Genomic DNA, 19,121 nt, shown 5'->3' on the forward strand with positions numbered 1-19,121 from the left:
GGATCTATAGTTTGAAAGTCACATGGAGACTGAATGATCCAAACCATGTGTTCATTTTAGTCGAAAGCTAACCCCTCCTACCGAGTTGTCTTGTCCATGATACTAAGGACATTTTTTTTTCAGTCTGATAGCTACCATTGCGACTTTTTATTTATATAAAATCTACAAGTAGAGACAGAGATCTAGAGAAAGAGGGAGAGAGAGAGAGGACAGGTATTAATTTATTGGAGGTGTCACAATGTATCCACATAAACCAGTCAACTAACTTGAACCAGGGTTCGTCCTTGGTCCGACAAATTTGACATCCTCTTGGTGCAGTCATCGGTTTGGTTTCTAAAACATTGATACTTAGGGGTGTCAATGGGTACCCATTTAAATGAGACCAAAAACCTTGAATCCCTATTTTCAAAAACCTTGAGTCGAGTCTAAAAGGAACCAAACCGAAAAGGAACTGAAATCAATTGGTTCTACCTGATGGGTACCTGTAGGTACTCGGAACAGATTTACTTATTCACCTTATACTTGTATATGTTTGTATGCCTTTAACTGGGAGATAAATATGAAAAATGCTTTAAAAGAGCTTATTGGACTCAAAGGGATGGGGATCACCTCCAAAATTAGGCCTCAAAAGTGTATGAGAATGTATTTGGATAAAGTTTTTTAGGGGTTTAGAGAAGATCTCAAGAGGAGAATTAAATAAAATTTTGGTAGGGAATCTTTTTTTTTTTTTTCACCTTGGAGAGTCCTTTATTTATGGGCCTTGGGGAGATCCTTTAGGATATAATAGTCCACACATCACAAGTTGATTTAAATTTTCATAACCACACACAATGACCTTATTTACCCTTAATCAAAGATGTTTTGATAGTCTTTTTCACCATTTTGAGTCTTATCAAGCGTGATGATCAAATGATAAGACAACAAAAGCACTAAAGTTTCTAGAAAATTCTTTTGGGGTCAAGTTTGTCTTTGCCCTTGAAATGCTATACGTTGGGTAGAATTAAGCATAAGGGCAAGTAACCAAAAAAAGGAGGGCCTTAAGGGTCAATTGATTTCTCACGTCTCTCAACAAACTGATTCTAAGAGGATAATATTTAAGTTCTAGAAAATTCTCTTTGAAGATAAGGGTTTTCATATTCTTTAAAGTGTTCAAACTACTTCAATGAAAATAAGACCATTGACATGCAATTTGTCTAAGGATTGAGGGTCTTAGGAGTCAATTACTTCCTTTGTGTCTCAATAAACTAAGGCTAAAAGAGTAATTGCTTCTAAAATTTTAGAGCATTCTCTTTGAGGGATAAGAAGATCTAAGTCTAGGACTTAAAATGGGTCACGTTCGGGGATGGAGATGAGTATATCCATATCTATATTCAATTTTTTATTATTTAAATCCGAATCCGACTCGGATCTTACTAGCTAAAACTATATTTGAACCATTCTACTTCCACTAAACCCATATACGGATTCGACATGGTCGAATTACTTGATTCAAGTTGGTCGAAGTCGAATAATTTCAAATCATTCAAAGTTATTGCAAGAAAAATTGCTAATATTGTAGTCAAAATATGACTTGAACTCAAGACTTCTTCATTTTTGTAAGGAGGCCTTAACCACTGTGTTTAACACTTGTTGATTGAAGAAAGATGCTTTAAAAAATATAATGTACAAAATAATATATCATTAGAATCTAAGTGGATATAGGGATGGATCCATATTCGATTCGAGCCAATGGACATAAACCCATATCTAACACATTTTTTAATTCAGATATACTTGTAAGAACCAAACCCGCTAAATTTTGATTTGAATCACTCGAATTTTGGATAAAATTCGACCCATTCAAGAACCACTACGTCATTTGAAAACCAATAAAAGTCACAACACATGTATGAAGTGAACTTTCCAAAATAAATACATCCTTTAGGTTTTGATTGAAACAGTTGTACCATCCTTCGATGTTGGGTCCAGACTCCAAAGGAAGAAACATCTCATTACAAACAATAATAATTGTAATAGGATAACACTTCCCTCTGATAGTCTGGCACCCATTTGACATGCATCACAACATGCAAGAATCCATTGTGAATCACTCACAATAGGAAAAAAAAAAAAAAGCTCATGACAATTCACGAAGTTTGGTAAGCTTTTTGTGCTCAAATTCAAGTGGATATTGGGGTGGAGCCAGGATTTTCTTGTAGTGGAGGCAAACTATGGTTAGTTGTATAATTGAAGAATTTGGAGATGAATGGTTTTAGGGAGAAATTTAGAGGTTTTTGATTAGAAGTTTAAGAAAAGGATATTTAGGTCATTTCCAATTAATATATGAGAAGGCCCGGTCAAGAGGCATGTCATCAACAAAAAATTGAAAAGGAAAGAGGGGGGGGGGGGGGCAACATTAAAGGGAGGTGAGGGTGTGAGGGCAAATGAGGAGAAAGCTGAGGGAGTGGGGAAAAATGGGGCATGTAATTAGTTTAAAATATAGGATGTCTCAAAGTTTTGTAGGGACAATTGCCCCCACCAGCTCCTTACTAGCTCTGCCCCTGAGTGGATAGATCTAAAAAAAAACGACCAACTTTGCAACTACCAAACTAATGAAAGTCGCATATAGCACGAACATATGAGTGAATAATCCCAACAATTGGCATCATTTCACATGCACACTCAAAGGTGATACATATACAACAGAGTTTATGATTTAGGGGGGAAGTATCCAAAAATCTATAAATAGGACATTCATTGCGTGAGGAAAGATATGAAATATTCATCTCTCAAACCTAAAACTTAGTCGAATTAATTATTAATAACTTGGTTGTCAAAGCTTTTTTTAAGGGAATTCAAATGAGAATTTGCAGGAGCTAATAAGGTCAATTGGTTATTGAACTGCCAAGATACAAATTTTGTTCCACACATCAAAAATACTTTATAAGCTTGAAAACTCAAGTTAAAATTCCATTGAGTCACGTACACTAAATGACCCCTGAGTCAACTTGGAAGGGTGAAATAAATATATAATAAAATTATTAAATATTTAAAAATAATTTTAATTTTTTTAAAAAGAATATTTATTTTTGTTTTGCACAAAAAAACCAACAAATTGGATTATAACCCAATTTAATAAATTTCCAAATTGACTTTTTCGAATTATCAAATTAACGTAGTAGGTTGGTTAAAACAAGTTTTAGAACCAAGTCAATTGGAAATTAAATCAAGACAACAATTTGGAAATTAAATCGAGCAACTATTTTAGGGCAATAATATTACCACACAATTGTCATGAAAAAACATGGGAGGTAATTTTATTATTAAACCGCATCATATTAATGAGATTTTATGATTGTAGCATATATCGCTACACCTATGATATGATTTTTTTTTAAATAAGGCACTTATGGATCCAAGTTTATTCATGACATAATGGCGTGGTAATCTCACAACCCTTGTTTTGAGAGTCAAGTTGGTTTTACATTAAATCGAGTCCAGTTGACTTGGGAGCAGATCCTTTGTATTCCTTTTTTCTGTAGCTCTTTGCAGCTAATATCAACGGTTGAGGATGTGTCACATCATCGAGACAATTACATTTGATCATTTAAATTTAAGGGTTCAGTGACCGCCCATTTTCAAACACTACTTGATCTGAGCCAAAAAAAAAAAAGTTTTTTATTTTATTTTTATATGTTTATTTTATTTTATTTTTTCAAATCTGATATAAACCGTGAGTAAAAGAGGAATGAGTTGTTACTTTTTTCAATTTGATGATGTGTGGACTATAAAAAAAGAGCTAGAGGGAAAATGGGCTACGGGGATCCGGTTCACAAAATTGGAAGCCATTAGACAAGTTTTAAAACTATGATATTGAGTTATAAATTAATAACAAAAATAATAATTGAAATCAATAGCTAAAGCTATGTATTCCCCATGTTAAATTAGTAGATTTGTAAGGGTAGTGATTGATTTTGTCAAATGTCTAAGGAGGTAAAATTGGAATCTTACTAGTCAAGGGGGTGCCTATGATATCAAAGGAGGTAAGTCGAAAAATTATATATATATATATATATATATAGAGAGAGAGAGAGAGAGAGAGAGAGAGAGAGAGAGAGAGAGAGGGGTCAAAAAAGAAAGAGAAGCAAGTTCTGATGAAAGGAGGGGATCGATGTTCCATCATGTGTAGGAAAAGGCTGCAGAAAACTTCCATAGATGGAGAGAATAGTAAAAAAAAGAGAAAGGTTGGTGGAGATTAATAGTGGAAAAAAGCTTATATCGTTTATGGAGTTGGAAGGGAACAATTGTGGGAATCCATGCAAGTGTCAGACACATATGGCTACACCTTGTTGTTTGGATGTGAGTGAGTACTCTTCTTACAGCATCATCAGTATAGCTCAGATTCTGTGCTTTCCGCTCTGCTCTCTTTCAGTCTTCACACCACACCACCAGCCCTGTTGGCCCCACCACATCTGTCTCCTCGATTACCCATGCATCACATTCACCTTCCCATCCTCTCCTCTCCTCTCCTCTCCTCTCCACTCTTTTATCATCCAGGTCTCTCTCTCTCTCTATATATATATATCTTCAGCCTTATAATAGTGCAGACCTAACTTCAGCACCGTACAAGTGGCCCTTTAACTCTTTCATCTGGGAGCTTCAATTGGTGGGTTCTAGGCAAATGTGAGGCTGACGCTTCCTGGGCTATAAAACAGTATCTAACACAACGGACATTGTAGCAATGGTTTTAAGAACCGGATCTAAACCCCCGGTTCGACCAATTTCTTGTAATAAAATCGGTTGTACCAGTCAATCAGAGGTCTGACTGTATAATGTTCCAAGGAGGGGTGCAGCTTTGGCAGGTATAATGCATGGTTTCCATTTGATATGGACCTTAGTTAGAATTTTTAATCTAGGGTTTGGGTTGGATTTAGATTTTTAAAACCATTTAAAAGTTGATTGGGTTTAGTCTAAACTTTTGATTGGCCAACTGACATGAGCCCACTTTCTTGTACACACTATATTGGAGTTACTCAATTCTTGCCATCCCTTGATTCTTATTAGTCAATACTTGCTATCTATTATTTATTAGGATTGGATTCCGTAGACTCATTGAAAAAAGGACTCGAAGAAACACTAAATCCTGGTCATTGGATTTTAATGAAGAAGGTGCCACCTAGCTTAGTTGGTAAAGCCTATGAATGGTGATACCATAGCTTGGGTTCAATTCCCACCATCATCGAGTTATCTGATCTCAGTAAATATTGGTTTATCGATAGAAAAAATGGGGATAAGATACCTATCTCAAAAATACAATATGCATCTCTAGATAATTCCCGACCATTGTATTTTATGTTTATATTAGGGTTCGCTCGTGCCTACATCACAAACATCATCTCTCGAATTAATGGGGTAAAAAGATAGAAAATAAAGTTGGAGGGATATTATTGAAAAATTTTAAGATTAAAAGGGTAAAATGTGAACAATAATAATATAGGTTAAAAGGATAAAAGAGAAAATATATACAAGTTATAGATAGTTAAGTGTAAGGAAAATAAAGTGGATCACACAAAACTATAACTTGATTGGAGGGTTAAGGGGTAAAAGTGAAAACATAAAATTGAAAATATATTATTAATTTTGAGGTTAAAGGGGTAAAAGATGAAAAAATAATAAACTAGATTACAAGGGGTAAAAAAGAAATAATGCAAAATTAGGAGTGAAGAGTAAAATAAATAAAGTAGTCTCACGAAACTATAGTTTAATGAGAGGTTTATCCCCCTTCACACACAAATAAAAATGTAGCAATGTGGGCCCTAAAGTTGGGTTAAGGGGGGTAAAAGCGAAAATAAATATATTAAGAGAGGTATTATTAAAAAAATTGAGATTAAAAGAGTAAAAGATAATAAATAATAAAGTGGATTAAATGGGTCAAAGAGAAAATTTAATAAAGTTAGAGGAGATGAAGAACAAATGAAATAAAGTGGGTCCTACCGTTGTTATTGAAAAAATTGAGGTTAAGAGCTAAAAATTAAAAAATAATAAAATGAGTTAAAATTGGGATATAATAAAGTTAGAGGGAGTGAAAATGAAAGAAAAAAGTGTGTCGATGGGACATTTGTCTAACCAAAAAATTGTAACTGATAAGACATTTGTCCCAAACTCATAAAATACAAACTGTAACAATTCAGTTGTATTTTATTATATAGATGATCGAGATTGAATGTTTTATTATAAGTCCTTTTTCAAGAGTCTACAAATCCTGACCCATTTATTATATAAAAGTTAACCCCCCCCCCCCCCTCCTTTCTAAAAATAATGGTTTTGAATGTGAAATTTGATTAATTTTCATCATGAACAATATACACAAATGATTGGAAGATGCACTAATGAAACAAATGAACAAAAAATTAGTTTTTACTACAAAATGTCAAGTGTCACCTCAAGATGCCATAGTCTAAGCTTTATAGTTAATTAGATAGGTCATATGAGTCATCTCAATTCCAACACAAAATTAAAAAAAAAAAAAAAGATTCATTTGGATATCTAGTGGTTAAAATTTAAGTAGGATATAGGGTGTCAATTGAGCTCACTGGCCCACTACCCCCCTTCCATAAAATAATGTTAGGACTTTCGAATTGACTCCTCAAGAGTGTGGTCGAGCTTATTTATTTTCAACCAGTCAAACTGGATTGAGTTAGGGTATTATATTTCCCAACCTCACTTGACCTCGGCTTACTAGTATATCTTTTAGAAATATTCAAAAGAAATTTAATTAGATAAATATTTTTCTAATAAAAGTAAAATATATTGTATGTGTAGACATGAGAATGTTTGACATGAACCTCAATGTTACGTTATTTGGAGTCGCCACCATTCTTTTTTGGAAATGGGTGTGAATGGGCACCCGAAATGATTTTAAAATTAATTTTATCATCGTAGTGACTCTCACATATGGAAAGGATGTGATCTTCCTAAGATCTAGAAAATGGGATTCGATTAGAGAATTGGAAAGGTGTTAAGCACACCATTTTCTCCACCTAAGGTTGTTACCTTTTAAATTTGGCCATTTTTGAAAATATTAACATAACAATAAAAATGCATGAAATACATGAAGTGGATGTGTGCATTTGATGAGTATGTATCTTTTTGAAATAGGGTTTAATGTTAGTATTGACATGAGAAATATCCTATAGATGATGATATCTTATTGAACTAACACGTTTTTGCATGAGTTGAAATGTTGGTTTATGATTTTAGAGAAATTTAATGGATGAAGTTTCCTTAGATCCACAACCTTAATTAATACATGCTTAGCTAGAAACTTAATGTTTTAATCATATCAAGAGAGTTACCCAATTTTTTTTATCATAGTAAAATATGTGTGGTGTGTGTAAATATATATTATAATGCATGAGATAAAAATGAGTTTAAAATTGACTTCAACCTCCATCCTTTCGATCAAATTGCCTCAAGTATTTCATGCCTAAGGTTGAAGTTCAATACATTTCGGATGAATGAGGGTTCTCTATTACATCATAAGGGTTTCTAACAAAATAAGGATAGAATGAGAAAATGCAATTGTTAAAATAAAATAAAAGTAAAAGAAAATTTATCTATACCAACCTTGTCCCTTTGGAAGTCTTGAATGAACTTAAGCTTGAGAAATGTGCTTGAGAGTTGAAGGATGTAGTTGAGGGTTGAGTGAGTTGAAGGTTGAGAGATGAGAAAATGAGTAGAGATTTTGTTAGAGTTTTAGGAGCTTGAGAGCATGAATTATTCATAGAAAGTGAAATTATTTATAGAATTTTTGAAAAAAAATTAAGGATAAAGTGGTCCAACTCTAAAAATAAAGAGAATGTACATGAGGTTTAAGTTATTTTTTTTTGAAATTTTCATTTGTATGGAGGTAAAAATGACATTTGTGAAGAAATCCAAAAAATATTCTTTGATCCTTAGTTTTTTGGTAAATAGAGGTGAAATAATAAAAAACACTTTTGGAATAATGAATAAGGGAGTGACATGTGTAAAGGTGAAGTGGTAAGTGAAAAGTAGACCTTCGTTCATTTGTAAATAACTCATAAAGTAGCGGTACATGTATATTTTTGAAATGAACTAATGGGAGAGCTCCATGTGTGTACTTGAAGATTTTCACATTTTGAAGGTATGATTGAAAGTTTTATCAACTTTATAGATTATTACCAAAGATCAAAGAATCTTTTTAGGTTTGACCACCCCTTTTGAAAAAGACATTCTTGGATTTTCATCAAGGGGAGTTGACTCTCCAATTAGATAATGCATTGGGTATTAAGGACTTATGGGAAATCAACATGTATCACCTTTTGAGGGGATGTGGGAGAGTGGGTTTGATATTGGGCTTAGAATGGACTTTGGGATTTGAGAGTGGATTTGATTTTGGACTTAGATGATGGATTTGATTTTGGGTTAGAATGTGGACTTTGACTTGGGCTTAGGTTAGGTTAGGAAGTGGACTTTGGTTATGGTATGACTGATGGATCAATTAATGGGTAATGAACTTGGGTTAGTTCCTGAGAGTAGATAGGAAATTAGAGTCGATTAGGGGCAATGTTGAGAATGACATGACATATGTATACATGAAAATGATGCCAAGTGGCAATGTAGGCCTATTAAGAGGCTTGGGTTCTAAATTAGAGTTATATTGAGGAAATTTAGATTTTTCTAAAAGGGTTTGTGCAAATTGGGGAGTCTAGAGTATGATTATAATTTAACTCTCATTTTTAATAATTATAGGTTAATAAGATATTAATTACAAATCCAATTGGATAATCTTCGAGCACACAAAATATTATTTTAAAAAAAATCTATTTTTTGCATTAAAAATTTGGAATTATTGTTATTTTATTTGACTTGAACCTAGCTCGAGCCCATTAGCTCCAAGCTAGGTCTTAGTCAAATTGGGCTCGATAGGGGTATATAGTTAATTTAGGTAGAGCCAACTCAACCGAGCCCAGTTTGGACCAACTCATTGACAACCCTAGTAGGAAGGAAGCCTATTTAAAAATGGAAGGTATTTAATGTTCTAAAAAAAGAAGGGCTCCAATTGGATCCCTGAAAATAAGTTTGTATTGAGAAATAATGTATCATATTCTCCACAATTAGATTATGTAGTTATGTAATTGCTTGTACCACTTCTCTCAATGGTTATTAGATTGTTAGAGGAGTTATGTAACTGTTTGTATTACAACTCTTTATATTAATAGAAGTTCACCCAAAAAATCAAATTATTTGGAAATTTCAATTATTGAAATTCATGAGTTTGGTACTTAAATCTGGAGACAATCTAAAAGAGATATGAGTTAGAGTTCCTTTTTACAAATAAGAGCCAAAGAATGAGTCTAGAGAATTTCTTGAAATAACTAATTAATTTCTTCTTTCTTTTGTTTGTGTGTGATTAGACTCGAACAAGTGCAATTAACAGGCTTCACACTTAAATCATAAACAAAAAGAATTAAAATTTACATGTTAAATCATAAACCTAAAAAAGCAACCTTGATGGGGGTAAACTTAATATCAATAATTTCGTATGTGGGTATCACTAAATTACAAAAAAAGAAAATTTTTCAACAGATACACTATCTTTATATGAAAATGAATGAATTAGTTGAAGAAATAAAAAAAAATGTACATATCCGTAAGTAAATCAATAAAAATCAGAATTAGGGTACGACTATCGTTGACTAATTTGACAAATAAGTCGTTCGAAGGTGTAGATGATAAGATGGTCCTTCAGATTTTGTTGGGTGCATGTTCCAATGATGAATAGTAGTAGTTATTGTGCCTTAGATGTGACAAAGATAAACCTTAATGTGCATTTAATGGACTCTATTATTGTTTATTATTCCATCATAATAAACTAAACCTCATGACACCTGACTCCTGAAGAAGTACGTGTCAGATTTTTTTTTTTCCCATTTTCAAAGGCCTTGATGGACCTATGATCTTGCTGTGTGGATGATGTTAGAATGTAGAATCAGTCTGATTGGTGGTTTCATTTAATGGGTTGTTTGGTCCAATCAGGAGACTTTGAAGGAATGAGGAATGATCACGTGCTTGTCAAATCATCAAGCATCGGTGAGAGATAGAAACATGGGAGTGGATCAGTGGAACCATGACTGTAGATTATAATAATATAATACAAATCTCATCATGAAAAGCAAGTCCCAACGATCACGCTGGTCAGCTCCTCTGGAATGTGGACTATAATTCTCCACCCACCCATTTTCAAATTTGAATGCACCTATTTGAATGGTTTTTTTAGGCCGACTAGCCTTACTAACTTAGTAAGATTTCAACTCTTACTAAGGGTAGTTAACCTTACCTTTCGTGATCTAAAAACGTGATTCGATCTAGGGCTTTTTTCAATCTATAGATCATGATCTTGTCCAAGGAATAGTCTCGGGATAAGTGAGGGTGTGCCCTCAATAGGATAAAAATTTTAGAACTTTGAAAAAAATTAATTTCACCATTGAATTTTAATTCTAAATTTGGGAGTTACGTGGAAATTCAGTAGTTGTCTATTTTCAAAACCTTGGATTAAGAAAAATAATAATTTATTTATTATTTTAGATCTGAATTTTTCCATGGAATCTAGAGGGTTGTGAAATTGGATTATCAATGTGGTAATCCATTTGCGCAAAACGAATATTAGTAAGACTTAAAATCTTTTTTTTTTTTATTATTAAGACCAACGCTATACCTTAATCGCAATCACAAGTCATGATCACAATGTGAAAAAAGCCCAAATTTGACAGTCTTGGGCCGTCAAATTTCATAAGATTCAATAGACCAAGAGATCGAATTTTTCATTGTCAATTTTTTTTTCACAGATCGAAATTATCAAATTAATGAAAGATGAGAGAAGTTCGACAACTCTAAACTGTCAAATCTGGGAACATCAAGAATTTCGACGGTCCTAGACCGTCAAAATTCAATTTCTAAATTTCGTAAGCCTTAGCTGTCAATTTTTTCTGTTGAATTTTCCAAATTTCACATAGTGGACTACAACTCTTAATGGATCAGATCAAGTTTGAATATAATACATTTAGATCAAATTTTATATGTACATACATCTTTACTATTATACTGAAACTAGGGCAGTGTTTGTTTGCGTTATTTTTCAGCGCTTATTGCTGGAAAAAATTAAATTCAGCACTTTTTGTTAAAATATCGCGTTTGTTTACTCTATATTTTCAACGCTTATTGCTGAAAATAAGTGAAAAAAATTCAGCACTATTTTGATGCTGAAAAAAAGTACTGAAGCGGTAAGCACTTTGTTTTTTCAACACGGACAAGTATGCCCTTCATTTTTTTGAGCATAGACAAGTATGCCCTTATTCTTAAAAAGATATTACCTCTTATATCCCATGGATAAGTATATAAACACCCCACAAATTAATAAACCCACACCATGGCTAAATTATTTTTATCTTATATGGGTTAAAAGTTTTGGAATGAGTAGATTTTTTATGAGGATGATCTCCTCATTAGTATATAAGTACTCCACAAATTAATAAACCCACACCATGGCTAAATTATTTGATCTTATATGGGTTAAAAGTTTTGGAATAAGTTGATTTTTGATGAGGATGATCTCTACAATGAGGAGATCATCCTCACCAAAAATCAGCACATCCTGAAACTTCTAACCCTATCAAAACAAGTTCAAGAATCGTAAATCGTCCTTTTTTTTTTTTATAATTATTTTTGCCTAGTTAGAAGTTTCAAAATGGACTGATTTTTGGTGAGGATGATCTCTAGACCATATAGACCATCCTCACTAAAAATTTGCTCATTCCAAAAATTTTAACCCATATAAAACAAAAAAAAATTGGCTATAGTGTGGGTTGCCCTTATAAATTCATAGAGTGCTTTTATAATTACACATCCTTCATTTCCATCGAAAATTATTCATCCAAAATTAAGTTCTTTTAATGTTGATTTCAAAATTTTGTGACTTGTATGACATTATTATTTTTAATTTGAAATTTGTGGGCTTTTATAAATATAAATTATTATTTATAAATTCAAGATTTGAGTATTATTTATTATTTAAAAATGAATTGTATTTTAATTTTATAATAAATAATATATTTTATTGTGTTTGATAAGAAATAGGCATTTGAAGCATGCAAACAATGTATAATATGATTGTAAGGGTAACAAAGATAATTTATCAACTTCAGCAATATGTAACAAACACGATTCAGCATATAAACAAACAACTTTTTCAGCACTTAAATTCAGCGCTTATAAGTTTCAGCGCTTAATGCTATTCAGCACTTATTTTTTTCAGTTTAACAAACAGCACCTAGGTCAAAGATGTGCTTGTTTACACCAAAATTTTAAATATAAGAAAATACCCCCACTTTTACATTTAACCTCTCCATTATCAAGGGCCTTTTCATGAAAAGAAATATAATTCCAATACCAAGATCTCTTTTAATCATGTTAGGTGGTGTTTGTTTGCGCTATTTTTCAGTGCTTATTGCTGAAAAAAATTAAATTCAGCACTTTTGTCAAAATAGTGCGTTTGTTTACTCGTGCTTATTGCTGAAAATAAGTGAAAAAAATTCAGCACTATTTTGATGCTGAAAAAAAGTGCTGAAGCGGTAAGCACTTCGCTTTTTCAACACGGACAAGTATGCCCTTTGTTTTTTTGAGCATGGACAACTATGCCCTTATTCTAAAAGGATATTACCTCTTATATCCCATGGATAAGTATATAGACACCCCACAAATAATAACCCACACCATAGCTAAATTATTTTGTCTTATATGGGTTAAAATTTTTGGAATGAGTTGATTTTTGGTGAGGATGATCTCTACAATGAGGAGATCATTCTCACAAAAAATCAGCACATCTTGAAACTTTTAACCCTATCAAAACAAGTTCAAGAATCGTAAATTGTCCATTTTTTTTTTTTGAAAACTATTTTTAACGAGTTAGAAGTTTCAAAATAAACTGATTTTTGGTGAGGATGATCTCTAGACCATATAAATTATCCTCACTAAAAATTTGGTCATTCCAAAAATTTTAATCCATATAAAACAAAACAAAAAATGGCTATAGTGTGGGTTGCCCTTATTAATTCATAGGGTGCTTTTATAATTACACATCCTTCATTTCCATCGAAAATTATTCATAAAAAATTAAGTTCTTTTTAAAGTTGATTTCAAATTTTGGTGACTTGTATGACATTATTATTTTTAATTTGATTTGTGGGCTTTTATAAATAGAAATTATTATTTCTAAATTGAAGATTTGAGTATTATTTATTATTTAAAAATAAATTGTATTTTAATTTTATAAGAAATAATATATTTTAGTGTGTTTGATAATAAATAAGCATTTATACATGTAAACAATGTATAATATGATTGTAAGGGTAACAAAGACAATTTATCAGTTTCAGCAATGTGTAACAAACATGATTCAGCATCTAAACAAACAACTTTTTTAGCACTTAAATTCAGCGCTTATAAGTTTCAGCGCTTAATGCTATTCAGCACTTATTTTTTTCAGTTTAACAAACAGCACCTTAGTTGGTTTTCAGCTTTCTAAAAATACAAAAAATATTTATTATTATTTAAAATTATAAAAATAAAATTCCAATATATTAAATGATCAAAATATGATATAAAATTAGATCGTGTATAGAAAATTTTAAAAAAAAATTAGATCATATATAAATCAAAATGTATTTTTTGATAATGCATTTAAAAAAAAAAAATCAAAACCTAACTTAAACCTAACCCCAAGTTGGCCTAGTGGAAAGTCGAGTCTTAAAAAGTTCCTCAAGAAGGGTAAGTTAAGTGTTTGAAACCCCACGAAACTATGAATTCCTTGAGACCACCCTCCAGGGTCTGATTGACCATTGACTCAACCACTTGCATGCAGGACTTTTCAAGGGGATAGTGTGTGTGACCATGGGATTAGTCTCACCTGAAGGGTGGGGATACCCACAATAAGCACCCCCCCCCCCCCCCCCCCCCCAAAAAAAATAATAAAAAAAATAAAATAAAATAAAATAAAATAATAATAATAAAAAAAAATTCCTATCCTAAATAATAAACCTTCAAGGATGAGGTTTTATTTGGATCAATGTGACAATCCATATGATGTAAATGAAAACTTCAACTCTAGGTCCTCATAAACCTTTGGTCCACCTAACATATTTTTTTTCTAACATATATATCCAAATCCAACTATTATTAGACTGAATTGGAATCCATATAGAGAGAACAAATTCCATAACTTGTTGTATTGGATACAACTTTTATTATATTTGTTTCTTGTCGACCCGATTTAATTCAAACTTGTCATGTATAATTAGTACAAGATCAACATGTTTTGAAACTCTTCCATTGGACTTAGGTGAACCTAATTTTTCAAGAACCCAAGCCATCACATTTCATGTCCAGCACATTGAGGACTTGTCCACCCAAAATTTCATATGGATTATTTCTGACCATTGGATTAAAACTTCTCTGTTTTTTATAAAGGTATCTGTTCATTGTTGTGTCCAGGTCGAATGATCAAAGTAGTCTGGTTCACTTAAGGTTACAATTGTTGCACAGTTTCCTAGGAAGGTACACTTTGTAGGGCACGTGCTTGATGTTTAAAAAAAAAAAGTGTCACAAGCAAGAGAGGTCTGACCGTATAATGTTCGAGGGAGGGGTGCAGCTTTGGCAGGTCTAATGTACGGTTTTGATTTGATATCCACTTTAGTAAGAGTCACCCCAGCACGACTCTAGGGTTTTGGTTGGATTTAGATTTTTAAACCCATTTAAAAGTAGGTTGGGCTTGGGCTAAGATTTTGATAGGCCCAACTTATCTGAGCCCACTTTCTACTACACACTATATTGGAGTTGCTCAATTCTTGCTCTTCCTGAATTCCTGTTAGTCGATACTTTTTAGTTTTGGTTTCTTGATAACTGGGTATCCCTGTAGACAGCGGACCGGGCCCATATATGGGTTTTTCCCAGTCTATAAACTATGGTCTTATCCAAGGACTAGTCCAGGGGAATGTGCAACGCCCACACATCACATACACCAGGTAAGTGAGGGTGTGCCATCGCAGGTGGCCCCTGAGGAATTAATGCTCATACTGGGTATCAAACTCAATACTTGCTCTCTACAACTTATGATTGGGATATATAGACTCATTGGAAGAAAAAAAAAAAAGACTCAAAGAAACACAAAATCCTGATCATTGGATTTTAACGAAGAAGGTGTCATCTAGCTTAGTTGGTAAAGCCTATGAAGGATGATACTGTAGCCTGGGTTCAATTCCCACCATCATCGAGTTATCTGATCTCAGTAAAAATCGGTTTATCAATAATAATAATAAAAAAAGATATCTTTCTCAAGGACACAATATGCATTTCTCAAGCTTTTAATGGTTTTGAATGTGAAATCTGATTAATTGTCATCATGAACAATATACACAAATGATTGGAAGATGCACTAATGAGTAAAAAATGGTAGAATAAAAAAATTATTTTTTACCACAAAATGTCAACTGTCACCTCAAGATGCCATAGTCTAAGCTTTACAGTGAATTAGATAGGTTATACGGGGTCATCTCAGTTCCAACACAAAATTAAAATGGATTAATTTGGATATCTAGTGGGCAAAACTTAAGTAGGATATAGGTTGTCAATTGAGCCCGCTGGCCCACTACCCGGCCCGCTAGATAAAACAAGCTTAGGGCTTTCAGCCAGTCAAATCCAGTTGGGCTAGGGTCGTTATAGTTCCTAGCCCGACCCAACCTAATAAAAGTAAAATATATTGTATGACTATAATTTGACTCTCATATTTAATAATTATAGGTTAATAAAACATTAATCACAAATCCAATTGAATAATCTTACGACACACAAAAATATTATTTAAAAAAAAAATCTCTTTTTTTTCATTAAAAAAAATTGTTGTCATTTTAGGGCCGGGCTAGGTCTTAGTCGAATTGGGCCGATGGTCTTAAGGTTCTCAAAAAAGAAGGGATCCAGTTGGATCCCTGAAAATAAGTTTGGTACTTAAATTCGAAGGTATCTAAAAAGGATACGTGTTAAGAGGTCCTTTCTACAAATCAGAGGCAATCCTCTCTTGATAAACCTATTTCATATAAGGGCAAATTCCCAGTAGGAAAAAGGAGGATAAGTCCAGAGAATTTGGTTAGAATCGAGCGTCTTAGTGCAATTAACAGGTTTCACACTTACACACAACATTATGAAATTTTCATTAAAAAGATCTCAACAGCTCATAATGTAGAGCTCTAAGGTGTGCACATTTTCTACTACGTATACAATTGTATTCTAAGAAGGAAATTGGCTCTGATAAAAAAGATGAGAAGGCCCCTAGAAGATATGGCTGGGATTAAAAATTGTAAATATTTTTTTTTTTCTTCAACAAATGCATGTTTAATAAAACTTCACACATACACACACCTTATGATTTCCAACCATGGATTACCATCTTCAAAGTGATGGTGGCAATGATTGGGCAAAATTGCTAATCTACGCAATTTGAAAATTAACATCTAACTTCTCAAGTTGCTTGAACCAAAAGAACATGAATCCAAGAATACTAATGATGATGAACGAACGAAAGTTCTATTAGTCCTCAAAATGGCCAAATAAATAGCATACGAAGCCATCTTGAAAAGTTTGCACACTACCAAGAATTAAAAAAGAGCAAGGACAGAGACCTAGTGAACAACTAGGGGATGTTGAAAATGGAGGTAAAGAGAGACCAAAATCATTTGAATGAGAAGATAATTTACCAATTCGCCATTGACTTTACATGTGGAACAATAATCAATCATGATAATACCTCCATAAATAATACTTTCTGCACTAAAAAAAAAAAAAAAAAACATATCCAAGGATGTTATATTCAAACAAAGAAAGCCACCTTGGATGGAACACAATTGACTCCAAATCGTAGAAGCTGGAAAATCAAATGATCAATTAGAAGCAAGAGCTTGATAAAAAGATGATAGAGAAAATCCCATCCTCACTACACTTGACAATCCTCCCGAGGAGTGGAGATGGGGGCAGAAGACATGCTATTAAAAAGACTAGCAATCAACTTAAGCTCCCCGTCATCATTTTCCTCCTAAACCCAAAGTCTCATGAAAATTTTCTTCTTATCAGACCATAAAATTCTGAACCAACAAGGTTTTTTTCTTCTTTTTTGTATGAAATAGAGTAAATATTAGCGAATCATGACTTAAGAGAAGAACTACCACACCAATGATACTCCCAAAATCAACTCTATTCTCTTATCCACTTTTGACCCAAATCTTCCTCTTAAATCTGGAAGCACCTTTAAAAACCCCTTTCCACACACCAAACCCATATACTAAGATCTCACAATTCCACTTTCCTATCTCATCCCCTCAGAGAGATACTTGGAGAAGGGCACAATCCACTACAGCCATAATTCTGTGTAACATGTTAGGACATGTGGCAGGAGATCCCATGTTCAAGTGTATGTGAACCACTTTCCCATCCCATGCCCTCAACCCATACTTGAAGAAGAACAAAGGCAGGGATGCTAATTTTTTTTAACACACTCATGGAATATTCTCCAACGGATACAATGCATGCAAACATGCCAATTTGGTATAAAAAAAAAACATAGAGTTTTGAATCATAGTCCAAGTAAGCATGCAACCCACGCTTGTGCTTGAGACCAATCCAATGAGGTGACACATGTATGTGTGTGTAGGTCTGTAGACTTCCATAGCCCGTGGATAGTAAAAGCAAAATATTCAACAACTCTTAACACTCCTTTCCATTATCCAATGTGGGGCTAACATATTACACAAGGAAATAAGGGAAACAAACAAAATGTGCAACCATGGCAACTGTGTGCTTTTCTCATAAGAATTTTTATTCACCTAAAGTTTTAATGCTAAAAAATATGAATGATTCCCGACTCCCCACTTTATAGATATAGGATCTAGCGAGGAAATGAATGCTGCACGTGAGACCCACAACCTATCTAAAAAAGGGACCCAATAGGTCACTTTCACTAAAGAAAACCTAGATATATACCGTAAAATCATCAAAACCATTTATGAACCAATTTTGGGTTGGACTTTTCTGATTCAGAAAGCTTGCCTCAAGGTTTTCTATTTGGGTATAAATTGACCCCTGTAGGATGTGTTGCTTAGCTGGGAAAGTTTCTGATTCAAGACACTGGCCTTACATAAGGTTTTATGTGGGAATAAATAAATCTTGTAAGCTTTTTTCGGATGCTTCTAACCACCTGAATTTTTTTCTTATTTATGGAAAGCTACAAGATCTCTTTATTAGATGGTTAAAAGTCAAAACTATCTAATCAATCTGATTTTCCCCAAAAATGGGATTCAGTGATTGCACAGCCCAGGTTGATAAGAATATGCACCACTTCTTGCATTTGAGTAAGTACTACCTGATGTTTTTCATACCTCTCATGCTGCAATGAAGAATCCTAAATAGGCTGGCTTCCACGATCTATTTTAGTAAAGGGAATATTTTCCCAGTTTTGAGAGGGAATCACCTCATGCAGAGCAACACTGTCAGCTATTGTTGGATGGGGGCAATCCCAATTTCTAGAAGAAAGTTATCCTGGTATGACATGGATGTACCCAATAAAGAAAAGTTGTTATATGATAGTGTAAGGTTAGGCCAATAAACTTGCAATTCAAGTGATCAAATATAACTTCCAAGTGAAATATGAATTCCAGTTTTGCACACCTGTGACCTTCTTCCTATATTTGTATCTATTGGATTGTGTGGACGCATCGTGTAACCACTTGTATCGTATGAAACTTAAATTGTATCTGAACTGTAACTGAAACTGGACTGGAGTGATGCTGTAAGGCAGATCCCAAAGGCTGATCTACAATCCTTGCAGGTTACAGGAGATAGGCATCATTCAAGTTACTAATCCTCTTCCATAAGGGATCAGCAGCTTTGTAGATGTTGGTGTTGATGGAATGCGAATGTGTGACAATAAATGATGTTGAAGGTTGTAGCTGAATTGGTTAGTTCTGTGTTGTTAGTTTGTGAGTTGAATCCATGTTTACCTAGCCAAAAAGGATTGTAACAAC

This window comes from Akebia trifoliata, chromosome 6 (genome assembly GCF_017979445.1).
Source record: "Akebia trifoliata isolate Shusen 1 chromosome 6, ASM1797944v1, whole genome shotgun sequence".
Lineage (NCBI taxonomy): Eukaryota > Viridiplantae > Streptophyta > Magnoliopsida > Ranunculales > Lardizabalaceae > Akebia > Akebia trifoliata.